The sequence below is a fragment of the Vigna angularis genome, chromosome 2 (genome assembly GCF_016808095.1).
Source record: "Vigna angularis cultivar LongXiaoDou No.4 chromosome 2, ASM1680809v1, whole genome shotgun sequence".
Taxonomy (NCBI): Eukaryota; Viridiplantae; Streptophyta; class Magnoliopsida; order Fabales; family Fabaceae; genus Vigna; species Vigna angularis.
This window is the reverse complement of record NC_068971.1, coordinates 19,686,757-19,697,990: the sequence shown is the minus strand read 5'-3', so window position 1 is coordinate 19,697,990 and position 11,234 is coordinate 19,686,757. Positions and strand designations below refer to the sequence as shown.

The window sequence follows — 11,234 nt, the reverse complement described above, 5'->3', positions numbered from 1 at the left end:
AGAATTATAATACATTTTTTTGTATGCATACATATTATATTTTATTATTTTTAAATTAAAAATATTTACATTTTAGTATATATATATATATATATATATGATTCCCTTCTGGGAAGAAGTACTACACTGAACTCATGGCTAGCGAATGAATTGGGCCGGCCCATTTTCTATTCTATGCGAAGGGCCTCCAAACAAAAATACGCAGTTTATTAAATGCCTAGCTAAACGACGTGTTGTTTCAGGGCCAATAACCTAAACGACGTCGTGAGTGAGTTCTCAAATACCGAAAAAGCTGAAACGGTGGAGCGTTTAAGAGATGGGTGTTGCTATAAATACGGCTTCTGAGAACAAGAAGTTAGAATCTCAAAACCCTAGCAATGGTTACGCCTCTCAGAGATGAATCGCTAGAGAGCAATTTGTACGTTTTTTTTATCTCTTCGTTTCTTATTATAAACCTAATTATTTGTGCGTTTTGTTTGTTGAATTGAAACTGTGAGGGGGAGAAGGTGCTATGATGATGAGATCGATAATCTCGTTAATCTGATGAATAAATCATTCATGAGGATAGCTTTTCTCATCCATTCAATATTCCTTCTGAGCACACTCTCTCCTCGTTTTCTTATACGAAATATTTGATTCACTTCATTTTTGTTTCGAAATCTGAGTCTCAATTTTTATACTTTTTTTTAATACTTTTATTCTTTGAGCTCCCGAAAAACTTAATTATTAAATAAAAACTTTATTAATTCTTAAATCAAATTTATTAAATAAATGTAATGTAAAATGTTATCATTTTTTTCCATTAAAATGGAGATTTGATGAAATTAATTTAATTTTATCATCAATTGAATCATACTAAACTTTTTTGAATGATCTTTCTGAATAATTTTTATTACAACGCATTTTTGGAATATCAAAATTAGCTTTAAATTAAGATTTTACGATATTTTTTAATATATTTTTCTTTTTTCCACACGTTCTTTCTAACTCTTCTATTTATTTTTTTGCTATCTTCTATTTATTTTTTTGCTAGGTATGGTAGAATGAGCGAGATAACATTATGAAAAGCCGATTATAATAAAACATTAACATTATATAAATATATATTTTAAAGTGCAAAAATATTGTAATATTTAAAATTGGATTTAAAAATGAAATTATAAAATTGGATGCCATCTAGCAATAAAAGTATTTAATAAAATATAGTGAGACTAAAAGGATTTTAAATTAAAGTTTAGAATATGGATTCGATTTTTATTATTTTAATGTAAGTTTTTATAATGAACTTTCAATGGTAAATTTGAACCAATTTAATGATAGAATCTTGTAACCCAGAAGACAAACTTTGAGAGAGTGGTTTGGTGAGGAAGTCGGATCACCATCGATGTGGAATTCTTTGAGCACTTAACTAGCAACCAAAGTTTGGTTTTTAGACCACCTTTTGACCACAAGGAGGAAATACGATCACAAACCGTTTTAAGTTCAGGTTGGAAATAACAGTTTGTTTTTCTTGTAGAATACCTTTTAAGAAGGCATTATTAACATCAATTTCTGAATAGGCCACTGATTTGTGAGAGAAGAGGTAAGAATGATACGAACCGTGACAAGTTTCTGAATAATCACATAGTAACTTTTGATGAAATTCCTTGCTACAATATGTGCTTTATAATTATTGATAGTACCATCAACGTTTTCTTTAACATGAAAAATCCATTTGCACCCAAGTGAGGGTTAATCTCCAGTTACTTGAAACATCAATTTTAGGTTGGTATGTCGATAACTCAAAGAAGTGAAGACATGAATGCTTTTTTTGATGGATTTATAAATTTAAGTATCACTCTTCAATAATTTGTTATTTGGTACAATAACGTCATTAAAGTGAAAGCTAAACAAAAAATAGAAGTTGACTTTTTCTTTCTGAATACCATAGAAGTTGACTTCTCCTTCCTGAATACCACAGTTTCCTATGGTTCTCAATCACCAATTGAGAGATGGTATGTCAAATTTGAGGAAGTGCAGATTGACTTTCGATCAAGAATGAATTGTTTTATAAAAAACATGGTCACATACACATTTTTCATTAAGTGCACGATTAAGGAGAACTGCATTTGGGATGTAAAATGTGTCGATAAATATTACCATGTGGATTTTGATTTAGTTACAAACAATATGAGCTGCACTTGTCTATTGTTTGAGTTTAGAGGTATAATTTGTCGTCATTCTCTATTGGTACTTGGTCAAGAAGACGTCTACAATGTGTCGTCAAAATACGTTTTACGGCGTTGAAGCAAAAATATTCGTAAGAGACACACTCATTAGAGCAGTACAATACTTTGAATTGAGAACCTAAAATGCAAAGATATCAATAATTGTGTAAACGATTCCATGACATCGTTGTGGTAGCCTATGAATCCGAAGCTGCTTCTGATGAGTTGGACAAATAACTTAATTGTATTGCCAAAAAGTTGAGATTGAGTTCATAAATGAGAAATAATATCATAATTGAGGGAGGACAACTTAGATATGACAATCCGATGACCGCTACTCCAATTGACATTGCAGATGGAAGTAGTGATGTACTTGTCCGCACTCCTGCAACAGTGAGCAGAAAGGCCGACCACGAAACGAACAAGTTAAATTCCACCGTTGAAAGAATAACTAAAAAAGAAAAATCGGTTCTCAGGAAACTAGTAACAGAGCATCAATACAACAAACTGTGAGTGATTAAAATGGTTGTCTATTTCATTTATTAATTCACTTTGTTATATGTATTTTGAACTGTACTTGTGTTTAATCAAGAAACAACAACATTTGATGTTAGACAAAGCCAGGAGGTCGTCGAATATGGAACCCTACCTTACCAACAATCACAACTATCTGAAGTGGTTCCAGTTGAGTTTTGGTCCTTGTTATCAGCTGTACATAACAAAGTTGATAACACCCAATTTTGATGTATATCATTTTCATCTTCTATGTATATGATTTTTAGATTATGTTTACTTAGTTCTATTATTGTTGTCCAAATGAATACATGTAATCCAAGATAATATAATGTTTGCTTATTTGTCAAAATTCCTTTTGTTGTCCAAAACTGTTATTGGAATCATGTGCACAATTTACACAGGTCAGTGTTTCAAAATTACAGGGATATCCAAAAAAACTCAGTCCTAATCGATTACAAAATATATGTAATCGATTACAGAGGTGTTGTAATTGATTCTGTAATTGATTACAAAGACCTTGTAATTGATTACAATGTGATGTGCTTCATATACCCCTCCTATGTAGCCACTGTTCAAACCCTATTTTCTTCCCCAACACTTTGTGCCATCAAAGCTCTTTCTCTGTCTCACTTCCCCTTAAATATCTAAACCCTTCATAATTTGTTCACCCTTCCAAAACCCTAAATCCCAACGAATCCCCAATAGTAAACTACACTAACAAAAAGCAAAGACGTCGTCGTCGCCATAGCCCACCCTCATCCCCACCACCAATAAGTAATGAGAATTTCTCCATGGATGACCAATATGAAAGGTTTTTTTCCCATTTTTTTGAGTGTCCAATCATCAAAGGAAAATACATTGATGAGGAATTCTTTGAAGGTCAAAATTTTGAATTCTACAACATCTTGTCAAATGTTGAGCTTAAGGATTTCGTCTCGTATATAAGACATTTTTATCCTGAATTAGTGCGAGTTTTCTACAATAACATGCATAATTCCAATTATGGAGTTATTCGACGTGAGGTGAAAAAGGTGAAAATGACAATAAACCCAACTCTTTTTCATGAAATCACTTCCCTCCCTTCTGTTGGTTTTCCTTTTGAAGGAATTGTTCTTGATGTGTGGAACGAGGAATATGATTTTGTAGCTGCTAGGAAACTGATTTGTAAACTTGGTGCAAACATACACACTATTAGAATAATGGCCAGGAATATGAAGGTTGAAAGTAGGATACTTCATTACGTTCTTTGTCGTATATTAGTTCGACGTCCAAGCAATGTTGCACAGGCAACAGAAGAGGATATTATGTTGATGTGGGCCCTTTTCAATTTCGTTGATATTAACTGGGGGCCTCTCATTAGACATAGGATGAAAAGAGCATTAAGGGACAACACACATCTACCATATCCCTATTTGATTACCATATTCATGGACCACTTTGGGGTCCCTACAGACATTGATACTTTTACCCAAATTAAGATTAAACATAGGATTTGAGTCAAAGTTATAGCATCATTTGGTTTTGAACAAAATGCTGAGGAAATATAGGTTCACAAAGCAGATGATGGCAATCAAGAGCATGAGGTAGGAGAAGCCTCTAGTAGTCCACAAGATAGTTCTTCTCCAATGTTGCAAATACAAAATTATATGAATAAAATCACTCGACCATATAAGAAAATGGACTACATAACGTAAAACGACCCCGAATAGCACCTATACAGTCAAAAAAATGACCATGGGGAGTGACGTTCTCCCAGGTGGGGAGTGACCAACAACTTTTTGTACAAATAGCCTTTTAGTCCCTAGTAATCCATTATAGGTACTCTGTAATCGATTACCAGGGTATGTGTTGTTGGAAATGCTGCAACACTTCACCTACCTTGCTAAAAACACCCTCATTGGGTCTTTCCACCACAAAGGTGTGGGCAAACTATGTTTTTGAATCACTTGTCACCATCAACCTTTACCAACACATGTTATCCATTGCAAAATATTCAAAAAGACACCCTTAATGTCAAAAAAATGACCATGGGGACTGACCAACAACTTTCTTTAGAAACAACCTTTCAGTCCCTGGTAATCGCTTACAAGTACTCTATAATTGATTACCAAGGCATGTATTACCTGAAAATACTATATGACTTCACCTACCTTGTTCAAATCATCCACATTGGGTCTTTCCTCCACAATGGTGTGGGCAAATTACGGTTTTGAACCACTTGCCACCATCAATCCTTACCAACACGTGTTATTCATTGCAAAATATTCAAAAAGACACCCTTAATGCCAAAAAAATGACCCTAGGGAGTGACGTTCTCCCAGGTGGGGAGTGAGTAATGAATTTTTGTACAAACAGTCTTTTAGTCCCTGATAATCGATTACAAGTACTCTATAATCGATTATCAGGGCATGTGTTGCTTAAAAATGCTATAGAACTTCACCTACCTTGCTCAAAACACTCACATTGGGTATTTCCTCCATAATGGTGTGAGAAAACTACGGTTTTCAACCACTTGACACCATCAACCCTTACCAATGTGTTATTTGTTGCAAAATATTCAAAAAAGCACCCTTAATGTCAAAAAAATGACCCTGGGGAGTGATATTCTCCCAACTAGGGAGTGACCAACAACTTTTTGTACAAATAGTCGTTCAGTCCCTGGTAATCGATTACAAGTACTCTGTAATCGATTACTAAGTCATGTGTTGCCTCAAAATGTTGCAGGACTTCACCTATATTGCTCAAAACACGCACATTGGGTATTTTCTCCACAATGGTGTGGGGAAACTACAGTTTTAAACAACTTGCCACCATCAACCCTTACCAACACGTGTTATCCATTGCGAAATATTCGAAAAGGAACCCTTAATGTCAAAAAAATGACCCTGGAGTGGCGTTCTCCCAACTTGGGGAGTGACCAACAACTTTCTGTACAAACAGTCTTTCAGTCCCTAGTAATCGATTACAGGTTTGTAATCGATTATCAGGGCATATGTTGTCTGAAAATGCTGTAGGACTTCACGTACATGTTCAAAACACCCATATTAGATGTTTCCTCCACAATGGTGTGGGAGAACTACGATTTTGAGGCACATTCAAATGGAATAAAAATGGTTCATAAACTTAAAATTGATAAATGATCAACAATGATGACCAAGAACAATTCAAATCAAAATGACAATCATAAACAGAATAACCTGCATCTTTATTAACATTGAAAATATTTTTTATAATAAATTTACATTTACATCAATCTACAATGATATCCTACTGTCAATAATCACTAAATACACAATTCAGTCATGTTTCGAACGATATCTAGTGTAGAGAGTTCTATAAGCTTTACTCTTGTAATCGTCCTTGCTTCATAAGGTTGTTTATATTGGGTTGGTTAGTGTAAATGCCTCACTTGCTTAAAAAGTCAGTGTTGATGTGGGTTTCTTGACAAGGCGTACTATGACCACCATGATCTTTATTCTTCTCTTCAAGCAATTGATCCTCCAAAGCAAAAACCTCTGGTTCGAGTTCTTCAATTAGCGTTTCTTGTTCCTCTAAAGCACACATAAAAGCTTCTTTATGATTGCTATTGCGTGTTGGTTTTTTTGTTCCTTCAAATCCTCTCCATTTGTATTAGCTTATGCTTTCACAAAGGAGTGACAAATTTCTTTGCTTAATGCACCGACATCATCAACCAACTAAAAATTAAATAAAATTACCATTCTATAAAACCATTCATTTCAAGACCAAACTTCACGAAATATACTATAACATTCAAAACTCAAACAACAAACTACATACCACACCTGTCTCTATAGCACGTTTGATGAAGTTGTCACCCACATTTGTATTCATCCAATGCAATAGTCTTGGGAATTTGTCTACAAGAAAATTTGAAGGAATGAAATGATCACAAAATCAAACGTGAAATACAAGAAAAACATAAAAATTAGTAACAATCTAATCCACAACATAAAAATATTTACATCTCAATCAATATACAAAATTTACCTGCAACATGTAAACACATTCATCAACATAGACATTGTTGGTACCTTTTCCTTTCTTCAAAGCTATAGAAGCTTTGCATAAACTACTTACCAGATAATGGTAAACTAAACTACCCTAACAATTTCAAAAAAATTTGGAAAGATTGTTCTGCTACTATTAGGAAATAACACTTGAGATATTCCTACCAAAATGTATAAGCTACAAGCATGTGATAAAGGGAAGTTCTCATGTTCTTTCAACAGAAAATCGTATATCAATTGCAAATCATGTTTTTTCTTTACCAAAGTATTTGCGACACTCACTGAATCCAACAATGTCATTTAATTTAATATTTTTTCCATCTAAACTCAACCCTAATCTTAAACAAACATCCATTTTCTTGAATTCGACAACTCTATCTCCAAAACAGAATTCACCACTCAAATAAACCCATCTAACCAATAATTCATTCAAAATATTCCTACCAAACTTAAACATTATCATTCAATTCTAAAAACCATCAAAATGATATCTTCTCTCGATAAATGACATGTGCTCCTAAGTCAATCTTTCATTTAAAGTACCAACATACTTGGTTTTGAAAGAATGATGAACACACACAACTACATAAAAAAATAATAGTTTTCACGTTACAACAAACCCGAAAAAATATTAACAACAAAGGAAAAGGAAAAAATTGAAACAACAAAAGGCAAAACCAAAGGGGAAAGCAAAACACGAATAGGAAAAGGGAATACAACATATACCTTGCTCGCAACACCAATGTCAATGGAGAATTCCATTTTGCACAATATAATCAACGGAATGAAAGTAAAAAGGTGAGAACTTGAAGACAAAGAAGAAATTTTGGTTTGTCGGAGACATAGGACATACAAAGGAGAGAGGTTGAACGAAAATGGAGAGAATGAGACCTTATTTCCATTCAAACGTTAAAGGTATTTTCAAAATCACGAAAAGGAGAATCTTAAACCCTTTTCTAGGTCAGCTTTCTACAAAATAAATTTTTTTCAAACATACCTATAACATGCTGACACGTGAACACGTGACGTTGATAAAAAGTTGTTAAATTTGAGTTGTTAACCTATCGAAATTCAAAAAAGAAATGACAAATGAAAAAAGAAGACTCCCAAGTCGAGTTTTGATACCAACTTGAAAAGATTAACTTAAAAGAAAGAAAACATTTATTTAATTTATTTATTTGAAATAATCTCTTAATAGAGTACTCTAACCCTATAATAGTAATTATAAAGAAATATCAAGAATCACCTAATATCCAACTAACAACAATAATTTATTACTTTTTAAAACGAAATACACCAGTTCAATTAACATGAATCAATTATATTACTCATATCCTGACATCGTGATCGACTCTGTTATTTTTAAAAACGCAACACAATAGCGTGCTTGAGACAAAATACTTCAATATTATTGATTATGAAATGGTGGAAACGTTACAGTATTTAAACATAAAAAAGTAACTACCCATTAACACTGTTATCCTAATTTTAATCCACCACTTCAGCCCATAATTAAAAATAACTAAATCTTAAAAATAAAGAACAAACTTTGACTCAATTAAATTTAGAAATAAAAACTCCTAAAGCATTTTCTTAACACTCCTCCTTGCTTTAGGATTTGCAAACACCAAGTCTTGACCTTAAAAATTCAAACTTGCAAGTAGGCAATGGTTTAGTAAGGATATTTGCAACTTGATTTTCTATTTTGCAGTAAATAAGAATTACATCTCCATGTTTCTGTACTTCCCTTAGAAAGAATAACTTGATGTTAAAATGTTTAGTTTTTCCGTGAAACACAGGATTATGAGAGATAGCAATTGCACCTTGATTGTCTACAAAAATCTTTGTACTTTCCTTCTGCTCTAGATTTAGATCAATTAAAATCTTCCTCAGCCACAAAGCTAGATTAACTGCAGATGTTGCAGCAATAAACTCAGCCTCAGCAGTGGATTGAGCCACTATTTCTTGCTTTTTTGAGTTCCACAAAAAAACAGCAGATCCAATAGTAAAACAATGACCTGAAGTGCTCCTCATATCATCAGCAGAACCTCCCCAATCACTATCAAAGAAACCAACCAGCTTGAACTCCTTGCTCCTTGTAAATTTAACACCAAAACCACTTGTTCCTTTGACATATCGAATCACTCTCTTTGCAGCCTTGAGATGAAGTTCACTTTCACAATGAATAAATCTAGACACAATATTCACAACATTCAAAATGTCAGGACGAGTTGCTGTAAGATACAACCAATCAAACTTCTAAAATACCCTTCATCAACTTTATTGGTACCATCTTCTTTGCACAACTTCTCCTTTTGATTCATAGGAGTATTTGTCACTTTGCAATCCTCCATTATGAATTTTTTTAGACTTTCTTTTGCATATTTCTTTTGACAAATGAAAACCTGGTCCTTTTCTTGATTAATCTCCATCCCAAGGAAATAAGTCATTAGACCAAGATCAATCATTTCAAAAGCCTGCATCATATCTAGTTTAAACTCATCAATAAATTTTGCACTGCTCCCAATAATTAAAAGCTCATCCACATAAAGAGAAACAACAAGCATCTCATTGCTATTGTGTTTAACATAGAACGTAGATTCTGAAAGACTTCTTTCAAAGACATGGCCAAGCAAATAATCATCTATTCGACTATGCCAAACTCTTGGGGCCTGTTTTAGGCCATACAAAGCTTTGTGTAAATGATAGACTTTGTCTTCTTTGCCTTTCACAACGAAACCTTCGAGTTGCTCAACATAAATTTCTTCTTCAAGGATTCCATTAAGAAATGTTGATTTGACATCCATTTGATGCACTTTCCAGCCAAGTTGTGCAGAAATAGCAAGAAGTAACCTGATTTTATGAAGTCTGGCAACTGGTGCAAATGTGTCAAAATAATGAACACCAAAAATTTGTGCATACCCCTTAACTACAAGCCTTGCTTTATGCTTATTGATTGAACCATCAGCATTTAACTTGGTTCTAAATACCCCTTTTACCCCAATTACCTTTTTACGTTGAGGTTTGTCAACAAGTTTCCATGTTTTGTTCTTCTCAATCATAGACAACTCCTCCTTCATTGCAGCCATCCAATTTTGATCTTTCTCTGCTGCTCCAAAATCTGCAGGTTCACAAACAGCAACGTTGCACCTCTCATAAATATCCGAGAGTGATCTAGTACCTCTTACAGGAGCATCATCTACCAATTTATTTTGCCAACTTTCATCTTCATTTTGTTCTGTGTCTGAAGCTGAAAACTTGAAGTTCGCATTTATAGAGGCTAGATCTGTCTTCTTTGTATCATTTGAATTCCATTCTTCATCTGCCATAAAGTGAACATCCCTGCTAATAACCATTTTTCCAGTTTGTGGTTGAAAGATTTTATAGGCTTTGCTAACTGTGCTCTAGCCTATAAAAATTCCTGCTACTGCTCTTTTATCAAGCTTATCTCGCTTGCGCTACGGAACATGAGTGAAGCACAAACAACCAAATATCTTAAGAAATTTCAGAGATGGTTTGTAACCATACCAGACCTCAAATGGTGTTTGATCCTTCAACGCCTTTGTGGGAAGTCTATTTTGAAGAAAAACAGTCGTACCTGCTGCCTCTACCCAGAATGTTTTTGGTAGATTCTTGTCATAGAGCATGCATCTTGTCATCTCCAAGATATATCTATTTCTCCTCTCACTAACCCCATTTTATTGTGGGGGTATAAGGAGCAGTAAGTTGATGTTCAATGCCAGAATCTTCACAAAAATTGATTAAACTTTTCAGATGTGTACTCCTTGCCATTGTCTAACCTCAAGTTCTGAATTTTGAGACCAGTTTCATTGTCAACCTTGAATTTGAATTTCCAAAAAATTTGAGCTACCTTTGATTTGTACTTGAAGAAAAAAATCCAACACATCCTGGTGAAGTCATCAACAAATATAATATAATATAGATTACCTTTTAATGAAGGTGTTCTTTGAAGACCTGCAACATCAGTGTGAATTAATTGCAGCTTCCTTGATTCTCTCCATGTTACCTTTGGAAAAGCTTTTCGATTTTGCCTACCAAATTGACAAGCTCTGCAATTAGAAATTCGATCCTCAAGCTTTGGAACATCAACTGCCAACCTTTTTTCACTCAACTGCAGCAACCCTTTATGATGGTAATGTCCAAGCCTCTTGTGCCAGATTTCTGTCAAATTTTCTTTGAGTGAGAAAACAACTTGCTCCCCCTCTAATGGATTTGGAGCAAAGCTTTTCCCTTTCACTTTTACCTTGAACATATCTTGACCAGCTGCATCTTTAATCAAGCAATTTTTGTCTTCAAAAACAACTCTAAATCCTCTTTCAATCAGTTGACCAACACTTAACAAATTCTGGTCAATTTCAAGAACAAAAAGAACATCTGGAATAAATTTTGTGCCTGCGCAGCTTGTAATTGCAATTGTTCCCTTTCCTTTGACTGAGATATTGTCACCATTGCGTATTCTGAC

At 33.9% G+C, this 11,234-nt stretch overlaps 1 non-coding gene across 1 annotated transcript; it reads left to right on the top strand.

The window, feature by feature from the left end:
* Window positions 1-507: 507 nt before the first annotated feature.
* Window positions 508-600, top strand: LOC128195704 (small nucleolar RNA U30). The gene has a single exon (XR_008247500.1). It is a non-coding gene; the product is annotated as a small nucleolar RNA U30 (small nucleolar RNA).
* Window positions 601-11,234: the final 10,634 nt, after the last annotated feature.